Below are 18,014 nucleotides of genomic sequence, written 5' to 3'. Positions count from 1 at the left end.
GCCCCGCCGCGGAGCGCTGACAGGGCCCGGCCGGCGCCGTCTGCGCAGGCGCCAGCTCCGCGGGCGGGGCCGCTCCGCCGCCCGGCCTCGTGCTCAGGGGCGGCGGCGGCGGCGCGGCGTGACGTCACGCGGCCCGCGGCTGTTTAACGGCCGGCGCGAGGCCCCGGGCGGTTGAGGGGAGGCGGCTCGCGGCCTGTCCCTCGGGGCGCAGTGTGGTGCTGTTCGGGTGCTCTCCGCTTCCCTCCGGTGCCGTAGGGCGAGGAAGCGGCGCAGCCCCCGGCTGGCTGGCGGTGCCAGGCTCGGGGCGCACGGTGCCGAAGGCGGGGCTGTCCGTGCTGCGGAGCCGCATCTCGCAAGCAGGAGTGAACGCGGGTGGCTGGCGGGCGCGCTCCGGTTACCGGCTCCCCTTGGCGTCAGGGCAAGGCAGACACGTTAAAACGCTGGTGTACACTACGCGTGTACGTCCAGGGCAGCAGCATACACGTTAACACAGCAGACGCATCTTTTAGGCTTTTGTTTCGTTTCCGTAGGATTCTGTTCAGTGCTGGAAGGAAAACCCTCTGCCCGGCGTCTAAGGGCTGACTGAGAACCAAGTGCAGGCTCCTTGCTCGGCAGCCTCCCTGTCGCAGTTCTGGGAGCCGCAGGGATGTAGGTCAGCGAGGAAAAAGGGCCAGGAGCAGGTACACCTCACAGTAAGTGCTCTCACAGACTACCAAATGAAAGGCGATATGGTTGGTAGCATTTTGCTCTCTAATGGAAAGGGTCTGTTTGCGTCTCTGCTTTAAAAAAAAAAAAAAGGCAAGTAGGATGTCTTGGTCTAGCCGTGAAACGTTCCTTTGTGTACCTATGTAGTTAAGACTCCACGGGACTTGTGGTTCTAATTTATCAGTAAAGATCCCGTGCAGAACTGTTAAATTCATGCATAGGGAAAATGACATAGCTGCATGGCTGACAAAGCCTAAGTGATGCAGCACTTTTCAGGGCAGCAATTACACAGCCTTGTTTAAAGGAGGGATGCAAACCATTTGCCTTTCCATTCTGCTTGCAAGATTAGAAAGTTAGTAGCAGCTGTTTGACATAGCAAACACAGGAAAAGACTTTATTCATTACCTTCTACACTTCCTTTTTATATATATATATATATATGTCACAATATCCTGAATTGGAAGGAACTCACAAGGATCACGGAGTCCACCTCCTGGCTCTACACAGGACAACCCAAAAATCAAACTGTCTGAGAGCCTTGTCCATCAGGACAGTAACTGTGAATAATTACACTGTCAAGGAGGTTTTACATACTAAGTCATTCATTGTGCAATGTGTCCTCTGACCAGCATGTGGGGATATGTCCATGTACTTGAAGATAACATTAATATGCCCACTGCAATTATTATGTAGAAAATTATTTTGATAACTGGCCTAACACATTAAATAAAATACATTAAATAAGAAACATATAAAGCATGAAACAATATACAATGTTATCCTACAAATCTCACCTTCCCTGTGAAAGAGAATTGCTATTTTATTTAAAATATTTTTATAGCTCCTAAATTGCATTAATACAAGTTAAATAACTCAAATATGCCTCTTTTAAATGAACTATTAAAATGTATTTTTATTCCACTTACTACCTAGCTTGAGACTTTTTTTTTCTGTGCCAGATGAGTCGTATCCTGCTTATCTTAATGCCTTAAGAAAGCCCCTTCCTTCCTGGGGCTAAAGATATAAATGCAGGGGCGGGAGAAAGAGAGTGCCCATCCCTGCTTGGACTCCCTGCTGCTCAGTATAACCAACTCTGCATCCATTGGCATAAAATCTGCCAAACTGTGGTTTTGCAGTGCCAGCGGTCAAGAGAACCATGGGTGAGCGTGCCTGCACCTCACCATTCCTGATGTCCATTCTAGTACTTATATTAAAAAAAAAAAAAAAGATTTGGCAGTGATGCCAAATCCAGTGAAAACAAGAAGTGTAAATTTAGTCGACTTCAGGGAAGAGATTTATTTCTCTGAAGTGCCTTAGCATAGAGGACTTCTTATTACACTTGCTCAGTTTTCTTATTGATGGTCATAAGAAGCAGGAAACTCTTTTCAGTTGTCCTGCCATTATTAAAATAGCGATGCTTGGTTACTGCCTGCTGTTTGCTGTCAGTATGATTGTTTTTTTAATGTGTAGCCCAGTTAATCACCTATTCAGACAACATAAAAATGAAATAAACATATGGAATGTTACCTAATATATACCTTGTGTTTTAATACTGGAAAATAACATTCAGTTAATCTACATATTTTTTAGACTACTGTGTTATGGAATAAAACCTCTGTATGGTGAATACAGAGATGGACTCTGCTCTCTGCCTCCATTTTCTCCTGGCAACGCTCAGTACGTAGTTTTTAAACATTAATTCCTCATTTCAAACTCCTTTGTTTTATACTCTGGTATGTCATAGTCTATGGAAAATAGAAATGTGCATCCAGAACAGCTGATAACATGAAATTAGAGATGTCAGCATTTTGCTGTGAGAAATTGCTAACCTTTGTGAGAAGCCTTTGTGTGTAGAGTATTCTTGATTAAGACAAAGGAAAAGCTTTAGGCTTTAGCATGCAAAAATAGCCTTACAAATAAGGTACGCACAGACATTTTTATGCTGTTTTAGTTTTCCATTTTATCCTTATATTTTTCACAAGATCAATATTTGGGTGTTAGCAAATTAATGAATGTGCGCCTATGTAGGCAGACATAACTCACACATACGCATTTTATACGCTCTGCTACTTTATAGCTGAGCATGTTTTAGTTCTCGCTCTGCCCACCCTGCACATTGTAGTGATTCTAGTGAGCTCAAATTTACATGTGCTTACCATTTTTTTAACTGATGGCAGTGTAGTGAAAAAAATGAACAGTTTTTGTACTGTGAATGTAAATCAGTAAATACTAAATCTAAAATACTGCAAGTTCTGTGTCTAACCTGAGGCATCCTAATTAAGGGAGCTTCTCATTAAAAGCACAGGAGTCATACCTTCAAATAAGATAAGCAAGAACAAAAGGCCGCAACACCTCATTCCTTTCAAACCCTCAGGCCACAGAATAGCTAAAACAGCCAAAAGAATGCTATTCACAGAATGACAGATGTGAAGAAAATGGAAAAGCAGCGAAGGACAACCATGAATGCTGGACAGGAAGACTACAGTGAAGGGAACAACCTGACCTTTGCATTAGGTATGCAGCTCTTGTGCTCACAAACTTCTGCATGGATCTGATATCCCCAAGCCCACACAAAGAGCAGCTGGGACTCGGAGCAACTACCCCATTTCCTGGCAGTGTGGCAAAAGCCGCACAAGTGCCTGGTCGCCTGCAGGTTGGGGCTGAAGATGCTGAACATTTTCAAGCATCCCACGCAGAGGGATAGGAGCGTAGCCCTTTCCCACATGTGACACCTCCTATTCTCCTCCTATTGCTCTGGTGTTTCACACTATTATGTGAATTTTTCTATTATGTAACAGCAGGCTAGGTACTAACTGCACACCAGGAAATTCCCCTGTAATCTGTTTGTTTGTTTGTTTGTTTAAGTATTGGATGCTGAGTCACCAACTCTCATGTCATTAAACTGGGCATTTGGTCAGGCTGAAATACTGAACTTTGATTTTTAAGGTGTACTCCTCCAGAAATACAAGATCAACAATTGAGCCAGTTCTGCCCTGCAGAGACCAATTTGAGAACATACTGAACCTCAGCTTATAAAATAGCAGCTCCAAGTGGTGCCACATGCTGCTGATTCTGACATGACACTGTGTCTTTGCACGGCAGGATGATGAAGCACCCTAAAATTAGCCTTCTTACTATTTCGTAAAGAGCAAGCAGAAAGGTAGCAGCCCGCACTGAGGAGAACAAAGAGGCACACGAGAGGACCAGAGCTGAGGCTCACACACAGGCGGGTCCCCGCACTTCATGGTGAGCACTCTTGGCTTCTTTGCAAATTTCCATGTTGGATTGTTTAGTGTCCTTTCTTATCACAACCACAGGGTGACCTGGTTGTGAAAGAAGAAAGGTGATCGTGCAAATGGAAGGGAGGGGAGAGGATCTGTTCTCTCAGGGGGCTTGGGAAACAGCAGAGGGAACAACTAATGGTGAAAACAAAACAGATGGTCTCTTTTCTTAAGAGGGGTGTATGTGTTGGGGGGACTGGCTATCAATTCACAGAATGAAGCTTGTTAATGGAACAGAACTGGGAATGGAAGAAAAAATAGTACTGGTATGGGAACCAGAAATACCATGATAAAGCCCCCTCTTGCTGTTGAGCCAGAATGAAGTATTCCAGACATTCAGCTCTCTTTCTACCAAATTTCTTGGGCTTTACAAGGAGTAAGATTTGAGAGAAAAAATAAAAATAATAATTAAAACAAAAAACAAAAACACAAAGGCAGAGGGAAGATATGCATGGATGTGTCTGGGTACAAGAGTAAAGGAAAAGGTTCTGGACCAGCAAGAAATCTGCAAATAAGGGAAAAAAAAAAAAAAAAAAAAAAAAAAAAAAAAAAAAAAAAAAAAAAAACACTTTAATTTTTGATTTGAGTATCAGAGGGCACAACAGGCAAAACATCGAATGGATGTTAGGGCCGATTGCTCGGAGAGCAGAGGACACAGCATGTGTCTAGGAAGCTGAGGATTCAGCTATCAGCTCAGTGCAATAGCCTGTGGCCCTGTGCCTACATGATTGTCAGGATGTGCTGTTTTTTCTATTCCTGTGGTAGAATAAGAAGAATAAATGGGAATAAAATAATTAACTCTGAGGCATAAACTTTGACCAGTATGTTCAAATTACATGCTGCTGCTTCTGTTGGGAGTTTGCTTTCAATATTATGGGACTGTTTCGAAACAGATATTTGTTTGGTAAAGGTGGTTGGACGGTACTCTTTGCAGTTTTCATGATTTAGTTCAGAATAAGCCTCATGATTTTACATGTATTACTGAAACCCAAGGGGCATGATACTTTAAGATCTATTTTGGTGCAGTTAGCAACTGATATTTGGTATAGCATGGACTGAAATGTGGTGCCAAAATGGTAAAGAACCTGTTCCACTTGTATCAACTACAGTGTTGGAGATCTCTGTTCAAAACATGGATTAAATATTCATAGTGGATGAAGATTCTTGGACAGGTGGAAAATTAGATTTTTCTTGCAGAGGTTGTTAAAGGGCTTCACAGAAAATATATGTGAGCAGTCAGAGATTGGAGTCCTTGGGAGAACTTAACTCTGAATTTCCTATGATGTCTCAACCTTACTACTGGAATAGAAGAGTTCCAAAAATTTTTACATCATTTTGGAGAGAGAAGCAAAGTAAATTGCATAAGATGAGCAATCAAATCCTCATAACTGTGTGAAAAAATGGGATCACTACTGCTTCCCTGTGCATAATTCATATGTAGATAAACTTAATGGCTGCTCATGTTTCTGGAGATCTTGCATCCCGATACTTAATAAGCTACCATTTAGGAAGGAAAATTGCTGCAGACTAGTGATCTTTTGTTTCTATTTGATGACATTGGACTTGTGCAAAATGCTGACAGTTTTGTTTTTGATTTAGAGACTCGTATTTCTCTGCACAAAATCTTAGGACAATGTTTTTAGAAGACTGTTTCTTTGTTTATTTGGTCTGTCAGCATTAAAAATGGCTTCAATTTAAAGCTTCACACTTGTAAGGGGAGGCCAAAGCAACTATATATCATTTTCAAGCAGAAACAGTTGAGTAGCCACCTGTGCCAAACCTCCATTGCATTTAGCTGGCATTTTTTTCTTGGATAAGGAGGGTGGTATCAGTGATTAATTACCCATGTCTGATTGATGAAGACTTTCCTGTCATTAATGTCAACAAGCCACTAGAACACCACTAAATATGATCACTGATCCCAAAGAGAAATGATTGTTTGAGGAGTACTGGATAGTCCCCACTTAACATGTGTTGAATGGGGGGGAAAGTAAGTAAGTAATACTTATTTACAGAAGTATTTCCTTACTTTCATAAAAGAACAATACAGGGTTACTTCCAGCTTCTGAGCAGGGTTCTAGAGCAGAAAAAAATGACCCATAAACATACATAGACATAAATTTGAGTAATCCTAGGGCTTGGATCTATGGATATTCAAGAGAGATTATTCCTGAGACCCTCTTAGGAGAAGACTCAGCATTTCCATGAAACTGAGACATAGCAGCTTCTGTACACCCCAGTGGAGACATCCAAAACCATACAGATTGCCAGCAGGAGTCAGCTTGAAACTCCAATTTCATCACAAAACACTTCCACAATATTTTTTAGCTTGTAAACTTGTAGAATTTTTAGCTTGTAGGCTTGTAAAAAATATTGTGCCCAATATGGTAAAACTTTTGTAAATACAAACAATTCAATACAAACAATATTACAATATTGTAATTACTGATAAGCTTGAGGCAGACTCAGACAGCTGAACACTCTTTAACAAACAGTATAAATATTACAAAATAAATTGTTTTCAGTATAACTTTTTAAAATAAAATTAATGAAATTAATGTTTAATAATTATATATATTATATATAGTCATATAATAATCATATATAAATAATTAATAATGCTTATTTGACCTGATGACCAAGTGGTTGTTTTGTATTAAACAGTATTAGGATTAAATATCACTTTTCCTGAGAAGCGAATGACACGTGATCTTTTTTTTTCCTGGCCTCTTGTTGAAGTTTAAGCCTCTAAATAGTTCATCACCATTATAAACCTGCTTGGGTTATCTTCCAAGTATGTAATAACCATAAGCATTAAAACAGTCTGTTTATAACTCTAATAATCCCTTCTGGCTTCCCCACAGAATTGTAATAGACAAGAACTGAGAAGCGTTTTGTTTATAACCAATACAACTAGTCATAATTTCCAGTGTTATATCAGCAATGATCTCTTAGGAATCTAGGGTTCTGGATTACAGTGCTTTCAGGTCAAAACTTATGGTCAAACCTTCAGGTCAAGCTTTTTATCTGATGGCTTTAGTTTAGAATATTTAACAGCAATACATAAAAATCTGAAGTCTACACTTTTTCAGCTGTTCCTATGTGCCATTCATTTTACAGCTGATTTCGGCTGGATACAGAACTCACTATTTGCCCCAATAGCAATAAAACAAAGAGTTATAATTATTAATTTTCCTGATGTTTTCTAACAAGACCACAATATAAAAGAAATACAATTTGACAACACAGTTTTTTTGAATATGTACATTTACATGATTTAAATGGAAACTCGAAAGCTCAAGAAATTAGCAAATAAAGTTATCTTTATAGCTGTATTTCAGGAAATGCATATTTTTTTAAATATTTGTAAAATAAAAAATGTTTCAAATCAAAGATTCAAAGACTATTGCTTGCCTCTGCTATAATTTCTTTGGACATACAGTAATCAACACAAAAAGAATAAAACCTGAAGTCAATAATATATTAATTGTCACATATTTTCTGATGCAAACATTTGGCTGCAACAAATCCTGCATCTCAGGATCTAGACCAGAGAGATTTTAATGTCTCTGCAAAAGGACTGAAGGCTTTCTCTTGCTCACCATGAGCGGACAGCAAGAATCCAATTTCAGGATTAGGAAGAACATAACATAGGAAATACATAAACACTTTCTTAAGCTTTTCAGATTCAGGAAAGAAAAAAATACTGTTTGGAGCACTGCTATCCCTCCTTAAGAGTTTCATGAACATAATCAAAAGGAGCCCATGGAAGGGCACAGGAAGTAGCCATACTTGCAAGGTAGAGACTATTCTTCTTCTTATTATTATTAGCCTTATTCTTGGGAATCAAAATATTAATTGGTTCTTAGATTTTTAAACTTTATTATCTTGACTAAAGCTGGGAAAACTCTGGAAATTCTTCCCACTGAGTTCTTTCTCTTGGTCTTCCCTGGCCAATAATCAAAGCTGTAATTTTCCCTTCTGCCCTTTCCTGTAGGTCAAAACCTCAGATGAGTGAATTGTTTCTCAGTGGAAGTCAATGGAAATAATGCCAATTTAACCTAGTTGAGCCTTGAATGGATTTCCATCACCGAGTACAAAACTGAGTACAAAACTACAATTGAGTATGCAAAGTATGAACATATACGTGTTTATACACCTTTTAATGCAGAGCAGTCAGCAAACCAAAATTCATTTCATATCAGTTCTAACCATGACAACACAGTATCAGCGGTTTTGGCTCCCCTTCCTGCTCCACTCACCACTTAAACTTCTCTGTCCGCTCCAACACCTTAAATTCTATTTAACAGCTCAATACGCAACAAAATAGATCCCTTCTATACAGTAGAAACAGTTTTTGTATATGATACCTGTGTGTTATAAGCATGGTTGAGACTTTCTAAATTAAGTCTCTTGAAAACGTGTACCTTGATTTTCAAAAAACTGTGAAGATTCAGAGATTCAGGTGACTGCCTCTAGTCACCTAAATGTCAAAATCTTGGAAAATACCAGGTTATATAAACACCCCAACTGTGAATATGCAACTGGATCTGCACAGGCAATCCCTGAACTTTTCAACATATATGTACAAAAATTTAACGTATGTGGTTTTAACCATTTAATTAAGAGGTAGGCTTGTTCTTCATAGTGTTGCCTTTGAATTTTCAAAGCACTAAATATTTTACAAAATACATTTTGTCAATTCAGTATATTTTCCTTATTTAACATTAAGCTTTAAGAGCATTGTATCTAAAATTTAGTTCAAACATTAATACATTCACAGTCCCACTGCAGCAATTAAGCATACCATAAACATTTTTTGTGCTTTAAAAGGCCTTTACTAATTATATTAAATGAAAAATACTTACCACAATATTTGCATTTTCTTTTCCAGTATCAATTTGAAGTTTTCCAGTATTCTTTCTAAAGCAAAAAGAAGTGAGAGATTTAAAAAAGCATTTTCAAAGGCACACTAGGCGGAAAGAAAATTCCTTTTTATAACTTGTGTGATAGCACATGGCATTACTATATGTCACAGATGTACCAGTTGGTCTAAACTTGGCTTGTAACACACATGGTTTATCAGATCAGAATATATTTTCAATACGGTGATATATCTTTTGACTCCTTCTACTGAGTAAATTGATATTTGGCTGTTTGGAGTCTAGACTGTTCTAGAAACAACTACATGAGCAGAACCTCTGGATTAAATGTGGCCTGCGAAAATGGTCATAACCATTTTTGATTACAAGGTAATTTCTTTGAAATGAGTTAGAGATACTACTTTCATAATAGGAAAGGTATATCCTCCTCTCTTTCTCTTGCTCTTTCTCTCATTCTCTGTCGTAAGTACTTATGAAAAAATCACACTGGGACCAGTTAACAATTTGCACAACAATTGCACAACAATTTGCATTCTGTATGGACAGAATGGCCAATATCTCACTCTATTGCTGTACTGAATTAATTTTCTCAGCAGTGATCTTTACTTTGGTAAGTGAGCTTACATTACCTGAATAGCTCTTGTTCTTTAGCTAGACAGAGTGATTCAGATTCTACTGGTGTTTAATATGCTGATACTATCAAATAACTTGAATTCTCATATCTGTACATTATGAGTTTGCTTGTGTTTAGACTACATACGTTTATTCTTTTTAAATTGTCAGTAACATCGTATCCTAAGGAAATCTTTTTTGAAGCTTCATTAATATCTACAGATATGATTTTTGCAGTGCATCTTCATATAAATTTTCACAAATGATGTTATAATGCCAGTCAGTTTAAAATTACAATGAAGAAAGCAACATTTAAAGTGGGAAGGTGACTCAGTGGCCTGAGGGAAAGAGTTCCAGACAGATGAGGCAGCATAAGGGAAAGAGTGCCAGAATAATTGGGAGGGGCTGGTAAAATGATCTCAAGCAAGTGTAATAAGGTGACACACCAAAGTGCTGGTGAAATATTAACTATTTCTCATAGGAGTCACCTAATGAGATTCAGAGCATGGGAATGATATCCTAGTTCCATTTTCATTAAAAAATGGCACTTTTAATATAAAGGAGGAAAGCTTTAGAAGCCTTAGAACTTCTACAGAAATTGTTTCTTTTTGTCTGTACAAGCAGATGGCAGGACAGAGTGAATGCTTTTGAATGCTGTACGCAAGTGGACAAATAACAGCAGCTAGTGCTCATCCCCCCAGCTGACACCAGAAAACACCATGCTCCCAGCCCATGGGCCACTAATTGATTTACTGCCAAGCTTTTCTGCTGCCACCATGTGTCTTCATCACAGATTCCATGTAAGCATGGATATAGAATCTCTTCCCCAGCTGTAGACCTTCAGACAGGATTGTTTCTCAGTTCATCCTGTTGCACCACGGTAAAACACTACATACAGTCTTTCCTTTCCATGGAGTTTCTTTCTATCATATTTCAGCAAATTGTTATCCAATTGTGTTCTCCTGCTACCTAATTTATGCTTGTCAAACCCTCTGCTTCAGTTAGTTCCTCTAGCCACCTCACTGAACAATCACGTTGCTGTTCTCCAGAGTGTTTAACTCAGGCCTACCTACCTGGGGAGCCAGTGACCCCACGGACTACCATAAACACTGCTGATAAACCACTGAAACCCTCACTGGAATGTGCTTGGGAAGCAAGAGGTCTCTAGAAAGTATTTTAAAAATGTGGACTATCTGTGAGTGCCCTCTCCTTACTCTCTTCTAGCAATGAGCCTTTAGCTAGAACATTCTAATTAGGGGTCCATCTGATGAAATCTAATTTTGGCATCCAAGTTACTGAATGTTTTATCCTATTAAACATCTAGAGCAGATTTCCTCTTAAGTTCTGTTGTCTATAACAGGTGCCAAAGCCTCTGGTGCGCAAAATAGCAGCAACTGATTCTGGTTTTGGTCCCTCTAAAATTCTGAGGGTCCTAATTTACACTACAGTTAGACTGAGCTGCCTCAGCCCACTGGTAGAGGGCTCTGCCTGGCCCTATTGTATTTAATTTGCAGTAGGCTTCAAGGCCTCTAACATAAAGAAATATACTGCAAAGCCACTACACCTCATTAGAAAAAAGATACTGAATATCCTTGTATTTTATATAAATGGTATATATATTGTTAGTTCGTTCAGACAGAAGGCAAAAACCTCTGAGTACATTTTCCTCATTGCCATGCAACTCACATTAACTGGGTTCCCACAAATAATAGCAAGGCTTATTTTGCTCTTTTCTTGTTAGAAGCATTTATAGATGGACTCCCATTGAAGTCTCTCAGTTCCTTTAGGATTTTGTAATTTCTTTGTAAGTAGCCTGGACAAAATTCTGCTTTCAGAATTTCTAGATTTGCAATGCCATTTAAGTTATAAGGAGTGCACTGTAAAACACTGTTTGACAAATGTGTAATTAAAAATAGAGACTATGGGGTTACAAAATGCAACTCACTAGCCTGACTCTTAATCCATTTTTTAAAATACAGTCTATAATGCATTGTTGTGTTAATCTCAACCCAAAATCAAAAGGCATTCATGTGTATGAACCTGTCACTGGAGAAAAATAAGCAGTTAACAAAGGCAGACACTGTAGATGTCACATCCACTTAATATCAACCATAGAAATAACTACCATAAAAATTATTTTTAAAACTTTTATTACAATACAGAAGGAGAAAAAGTTCAAGTACTCAAAATACAAAGTTTACAATATGGCTTTCCCTTCAGTAACTGTCCCTTATTTCCTTTTCCTTCAGACTGAGTAACAAAATACCTCCACTATTTTTATAATTTCAAGTGACTATCTGTTCAGTTGGTATTAATCGTGGCTATAAACAACATTTTAGATACTTTGGATATTTATGTTCTAAAGAAAGGTAAAGAAGCTAATGGAAATGGATAGATTTGTAGCTGCTAGGGTCTAATCCTGTCTTATCTGAAGAACAAATTAGCCATGCCACAAAAAGAGGGAGAATAAACCCAGAAAAGTTCAGCAAAAGTCAGAACGCAGGTTCTGAACGAAGGCAGAACAAAGGGATGAAGAGGGTCACAGTAGGAATGCAAATCTTACAAAGTATATAGTGCCCCAGATTAGGTGAAGACAGTAAACTGGCATTGTCAGTTCTTCTATGGTATGTTTCGTACTAGACATGCCTTGTAATCAGGACAGTGAAATCTTATAGTATCAGGTAAGATCCTGTAGTATGAGCATGCTGGGAGTAGTAACCCTGACTGTAAATCTCACACTTTGCAGTCAAGCTATTTTTTGGTATCTAACTCAGATCAAGCTTCCTCCTGCTTCACTTGCCCAAAGAAAGTCATGAATTGAACAGCGTATCTCCTTGATATTTTGTTCAGTAATTAAACCCAGTTTCTGAGTTATAAATTTTAATCCATTTACTTCTGATCCACGTTTCTGCTGATTGCCAGACATTGCATCCCCCAAGTCACTGGATTTTATAGAGAGGAGCCCTCATCAGTATTATCTCCAGTTTTTCCGTGTTTGATTTTTTTCTGATTTTTAAAAGCAATCCTATATAACACGTTGCATCAAACTTTTGCTTTGTTGAACAACTGTCAGCCTTTATATATCAGTACTTGCTGTGTGCTTTACAACTCATTAAGTCTGGTAGCAATGACTCTGTCCCAGAAGGAAGGCTGATGTGAGCTAAAGCCTGCACCCCAAGATGATGGTAACTTCAAGGAGATCCTACTCAGCCACATGAGCACTTCCAGATAGAGCTCATGCACTTTATGTTTGAACCATACATGATCCGCTTTAAAATTTCAATGCTAGCAAATTAAAGAATCCAGGTGCTTGTGGAATGCTGAGATATCCTGACTTTAATAAATAATAAATAAATAAAGTTGAATGGAAGAATCTAGGAGAACCTAGTAAAATACTATCTATACAGGGAATAGTAAAACATGAATACTTTTGTTAACTGTTTTCTATGACAGATATCTTTGCAAGTTGGCTGGCTTATTTTAAAGGCTAATATTATAAAAGGTAGTATTGTACAAAGGATAATACATTTGAAGTAAAGACTCAGTGTCCTTCATTTTTTTCAAGGCAGGGAATCCAACTTAAAGAGATGCTTTCAAAATTGTGCAAAAGGTTTTTTTACAAAAAAGTTATATCACAAATCCCCTTTTACAACTGCCATCCATAGCATAAATTATTTCTTCTCTGGTGATTATCTGTTCTATTTTATAGAAATACTGATAACATTTTTCAGATATACCTTTCCTTTTTATCAAAGCAAAATACTGGCATTTTTTATTTATTAATTAATTTAAAAAAAAAAAAAAAAAAAAGATGGAACATTGGATGAAACTGGATGAAACTGGAAGAAGACAGCACAAGAGACTATGGTTCTGTGTGGATGACCAAAAGACTGCTTTACTTGTTGTGGCTGTAACTAACTCTTTGGAAATGTCTGACTCCTCTCTCATTGATGTCAGTGACAGAACAACCACTAATCTCAGTGGAAACACATCAGGCCCCATAAGTTACTAGTACATTTCACCTGAATAATTAGAGACTGGAAAACTCTGTCCTAACACTCAGGCAATCCTCACATGAGTGCTGTCCTGTTAAATGATAAAGCCTGTTTGGGGTGAAAAAGGAACAGGAACTGAGGGAATGTTTCAACATTATTATTTGAGCCTTCTACAGAAAAGAGCTACCATTTCTTTCATCCTTCTGATATGTCTCCACTTCTAAAATTAGAATCTGAGTTGGAATCACAGAATACCTGGCAGGCTTCTGCTAAGAGATGCACTGCATAATGATATGAAAACATCCAACTGATATTGTCTTACACAAGCTTTGCAAATCACTATTGAACCAGCCTTACCAGAAGCATCCAGAAAATTGCTTTTAACACTTTACTTACCAAAAGAACAGTGGCCTTAAGATAATTCGGTATAGTTTATGACCTAAAAGAGAAAGAGGGTTGATGCTGTTCAATTTATTGAACCTTTAAATATAATAGTAGTTAGTACAGGGATGCAAAAACTGGGATTTTTTTTCCTTACCTTTAATACCACAGTGTTCGGCAGGATTAGTTATGCTAGCTCTACTTACTGATTTGCTGAATAGTTATTTTTTCCTTTTTTGCAATTTCACTGCACAACTTATGATCCTGCAAGGCATTTATGTGGTTCCTGGCAATATTCTCAACATCTAATTGAGAATTTAACTTTAGGTTAACAAGTTTCCTTCACTTTTAACTACAAGACATAAACCCCTTACCTTTGGAAACAACTGCCTTATGCTAATGCATAAATTAATGTAGATTACCATATTAAAGTAGGTCAGAGTTCGGATGTTCCTTCTAAGTTTTCTTGCTTTTAATCATGCTGACTTCTAGGTACCCCTTCAGTTCCTGTGATTGATTTTTAAACAAAGTCACACCAACTGATAACAATAATGCATTCCTGGGCAAACACAAAAACATACAAAGTAACACAGGGCAAGAAAAAGATAGTGCCCTCTCATATTTCAATTAGTCATCCTTTCTGTGCTTACCAGGCTTCTCATTAACCACTTCTATGGTATATGTCATACTGGTTTAGTAGCACACTCTATGCTAATTAATTCCGTTTGTTTCTTAGCTTCTAAAATACACACACAAAATTCATTTGTTTTTGTACCAAAGAGGATGCATTTTTAAACCTCTGTGAAAGCCTGATTCTTAAAATTAATTCAATACTAATCTTTTATACGGATCTGTTTGTGAAAAGTAGCTAACAGTATGATTTACTTTAATAGAATCATGAGAAATACCATCAAACTGCATGCATTTTACGATTACAGCTACCATTAGCTCACATGCTACAGATTAAGACATTTATACCAGTCTAGGTAGATCTGATACAGACTTTATAGGAATAAAACCAGTAATAGGTAAAGTGTTTTGTTTATAAGATAGCTGTATAAACACTGTCTTCCTGCTCTGAATGTCACACAATGACTATGGCTGCTATGGCACATGTTCATACAGTCTGCTGCTGTAGTGTACACTGGGTGTTTCGCAGGCATCACTCAGAAGAAATACAATAAAACTATGCAAAAGGTGGTTTTTGTGGCTTTTCTCTAAACTTTTTCTTATGTATGAAATTTCACAGCACAGGTATAACAATCAGTATAATACCACAGGTTTTTGTTTGAATGTCTTGTAAACTGGGCTTTGATAAAGTGCATGTAAAACCTATAATTATATCTACAGGCAGTAAGTATTTGATTTTCAAAAACACATATTATGTTCTTCTAAATCAACAGCAAATTGGTATTGTGTAGCATACCTCCTTTATCAGCTTAATGGCAAGAATCAGAATATTGAAATGCATACTTTTACAAACCTGTTTGTGACAGCATGGTAAGAAGTTATGGTGACATATCTGATATCACCTTTTTTTGCTAATAGCTGGAGCCCTTTGGATGTAAACCTCTTTGTCAGCCAGCCTCGGGGAGGCTATGGGACATGAGTCTGCTGACAATCCAAACAGATTTGTCATTTCTACCATTCGTGTATCAATTCCTGGTTTCCATACAAAGCTCCTGGAGGATCTTTACAGTAATTCGCAGAAAATGCAGACTTTCTTCACAATTATATAGAGTCAATGTGTACTCAGGTGTCCTTTTAGAGCAAGGAAATCGGTCATTGTTGCTTGAATTACAAAGTTCACTGGCTCTTTGCAATGTAGAAGCAGCACCGGACCATCATTTTCTTTTCTTTTTGCCAATGTGATATGTGGACTATAGCAACTATCTCTGGATCTGCCTCAACACTCTTGCCTGTCTCTTGCAGAGGTGGACATGGCAAAAACAATCTGCATTTTCCCAGCAGCCAACACTTTGAGTACAAAATCACAACCTGTGACATGCACATCATTGCCCATACCTTTAATGAAAATGCAATTCCTTCCAGTCCTTATTGGTTTAAAAACTAAGCCAAGAGATTGGTGAGCTGTAAAATATTAAAATTCTTCTTCCTATGGACACTGATGGCACTTTCTAACACCTTATAATAAACTCTCTGAGCTCTGTTATGTTCTTCTGAAATAATGGCATAACAAAAACAAGAGGACATTAGAATGAGCTTTCATTACTATTAGACACTGCTAGGTGAGGAAGTCACGGTGATTGACCAGCTCCAGAAGGAAGCACGATTGGCATGCTCTGTGACTTTTGAGGTCTCTTTGTGACTTCAGCATCTTCTGATTCTGCAAAAGTTTCTTCACTGCTGTGTCCACAGTACACAATTACATTGTTGATAAGTTTAATTTTCTGCTGAGAATTTAGATCAAGTTATAATGGTTGAATGAGTTATGAGGCATCACCCGAGCTATGATACCATTTTACATACTTGGTCTTGAAGAGCAATAGCACAAACTCTTGCTGCTTTGGTCTCCCCACAAGCACACAGACAGCTACTGTGTGTAAACTGACCGGAGCTGACCTGAAAGTGGCTTGGTCTAGTTCAATTGAGCTTAATTAAAATCAGAGTCACTTCACAAACCAGCTGTTAAAATGTTGCCAGCAATTTTTTCCCTGTGGCACGGATACCCTTTTTCCTATGAGCTGCACTGCTAATGTTCCATTTGGTGCAGTTTTTACTCCTTCTTGGCCAGCCCAAGGCTCAGTCTGGCCTCTGTCTGCACGGTCAGTGTCAGCTGGCTCCTGGTCTTCTGCTCCTGCCTCTGTCCTCTCCCTGGTTCCAGCCCTAAATGTCAGCAGCACTCAGTTTTATGCCTTTTGTTCTAAGGCAGTATTCCTGCTCAGAAGACTATTTTGAAGTTTGTCCAGCTGCTTTTCATCGCTAGCTTCTGTGAGAAGTATCAAACTAATCAGGGATGCCCTGTAACGTATGTCCCAAAGCTTACTGCCAACCTGCAGCTGTCAGCACTATTTCCAGCACTAACCTCTAAAGCCGAAATAAAGCTTTGTACATGTGTAACTGTGAACTTGAGGTAGCTTGAATCAGATTTTTTTTTTTTTTTTTTTTACAAACTAATTAGGAAAAGGCATGCTATATGCTAAGTGGATGATAAGCCTTATGCTAGAGAGGTAGATATCCCCTTCTGTCAGCCAGCAAAGACAAGAGAACATAAAGCTGGAAGTCATATCTTGAAGGGCCACAGTACAACTTTTTAGTGCTCTGCAGTCAAAGGTCTCAGTTGATTGCCTTCTAAAAGTAGTCACAGAGGTACAACAGTATTTTCATGGACTCTGTTGATTGCAAACTAGTGAATCTGAATTTCTCTAACATTGCTCTATCCGGATGATGGTTCTGCAGTGAACTGCATATTTACTGAGTGTACCTGGACTTCTCATGGTTCCTGAAAGTTCTGTCCTTGTACCAGCCGCTGTTAGTATGGTCGGTGTGTTAGTCACATGGAAGGCTCATAACTTTTGTGGTTTCTCAGTGCTGCACTTTCTGCATAACTCTTTGTTCATCAGTTGCACCGATTGTTAAATGATTTTGCTTTTCTAGCATCTTATATGAAAGTCCTTCAAAGTGGAAAAGTTTTGCATATTTTTTTGGATCAGACTGAATACTTACTTTGGTTTGCCTATCATGCACAAACAGCAGCTCGAAGCTCCGCATGTTTTGCAATAATTATATCTCAGCAGAAGTCCACTTGGATTTACAGTTATTTTATCAGATGTATATTTTCATGCTTCAGACTTTGTAGCTTTCATCTACAGATACTGTAATGTCCAAGCCACAGTAGTGTGTGGTACAGTATCAGTATGCATTCCTGTCAGTACTGTATGGCTCACATCCACTGTTACAGACATTATAAAGAATACATTAGATCTCTGATCCAGGTAATAAAGTAACATTAGACATCACTCAACCCATAAAATGCCTACCCAGTTCCCAGAAGAAGGTCTGACTTCACCATACAACTTCCAGATCACTGAAGAAACCACGTCATAAAATGATGTTCACAAGCTGTTCTGACAATTATATTTACAAAAAGAGAGAGACAAAAGAAAACCACCTCCAGTCCACCACACAATTTTTCA

At 38.4% G+C, this 18,014-nt stretch overlaps 2 protein-coding genes across 5 annotated transcripts in view; one reads left to right on the top strand and one right to left on the bottom strand.

Moving 5' to 3' along the window:
* Positions 1 to 8,974, bottom strand: part of HERC4 (HECT and RLD domain containing E3 ubiquitin protein ligase 4) — a 48,496-nt gene extending 39,522 nt beyond the window's left edge. For 2 of the 3 annotated variants that reach the window (XM_035330592.1, XM_035330595.1), the window contains exon 1: positions 8,855 to 8,974. The gene's annotated coding sequence lies outside the window, so the exon portion shown is untranslated. The remainder of the gene's footprint in view (positions 1 to 8,854) is intronic. The other variant, XM_035330596.1, reaches the window with a different exon arrangement.
* The window catches only part of MYPN (myopalladin), a 72,990-nt gene continuing 58,792 nt past the window's right edge, over positions 3,817 to 18,014 (top strand). Inside the window, exon 1 of one of the 2 annotated variants that reach the window (XM_035330590.1) lies at positions 3,817 to 3,951. The gene's annotated coding sequence lies outside the window, so the exon portion shown is untranslated. The remainder of the gene's footprint in view (positions 3,952 to 18,014) is intronic. The other variant, XM_035330589.1, reaches the window with a different exon arrangement.

This window comes from Oxyura jamaicensis, chromosome 6, assembly GCF_011077185.1.
Source record: "Oxyura jamaicensis isolate SHBP4307 breed ruddy duck chromosome 6, BPBGC_Ojam_1.0, whole genome shotgun sequence".
In the NCBI taxonomy this organism is placed as follows: domain Eukaryota; kingdom Metazoa; phylum Chordata; class Aves; order Anseriformes; family Anatidae; genus Oxyura; species Oxyura jamaicensis.
The sequence above is the reverse complement of the archived record's forward strand: the minus strand, read 5'-3'. Positions and strand labels throughout refer to the sequence as shown.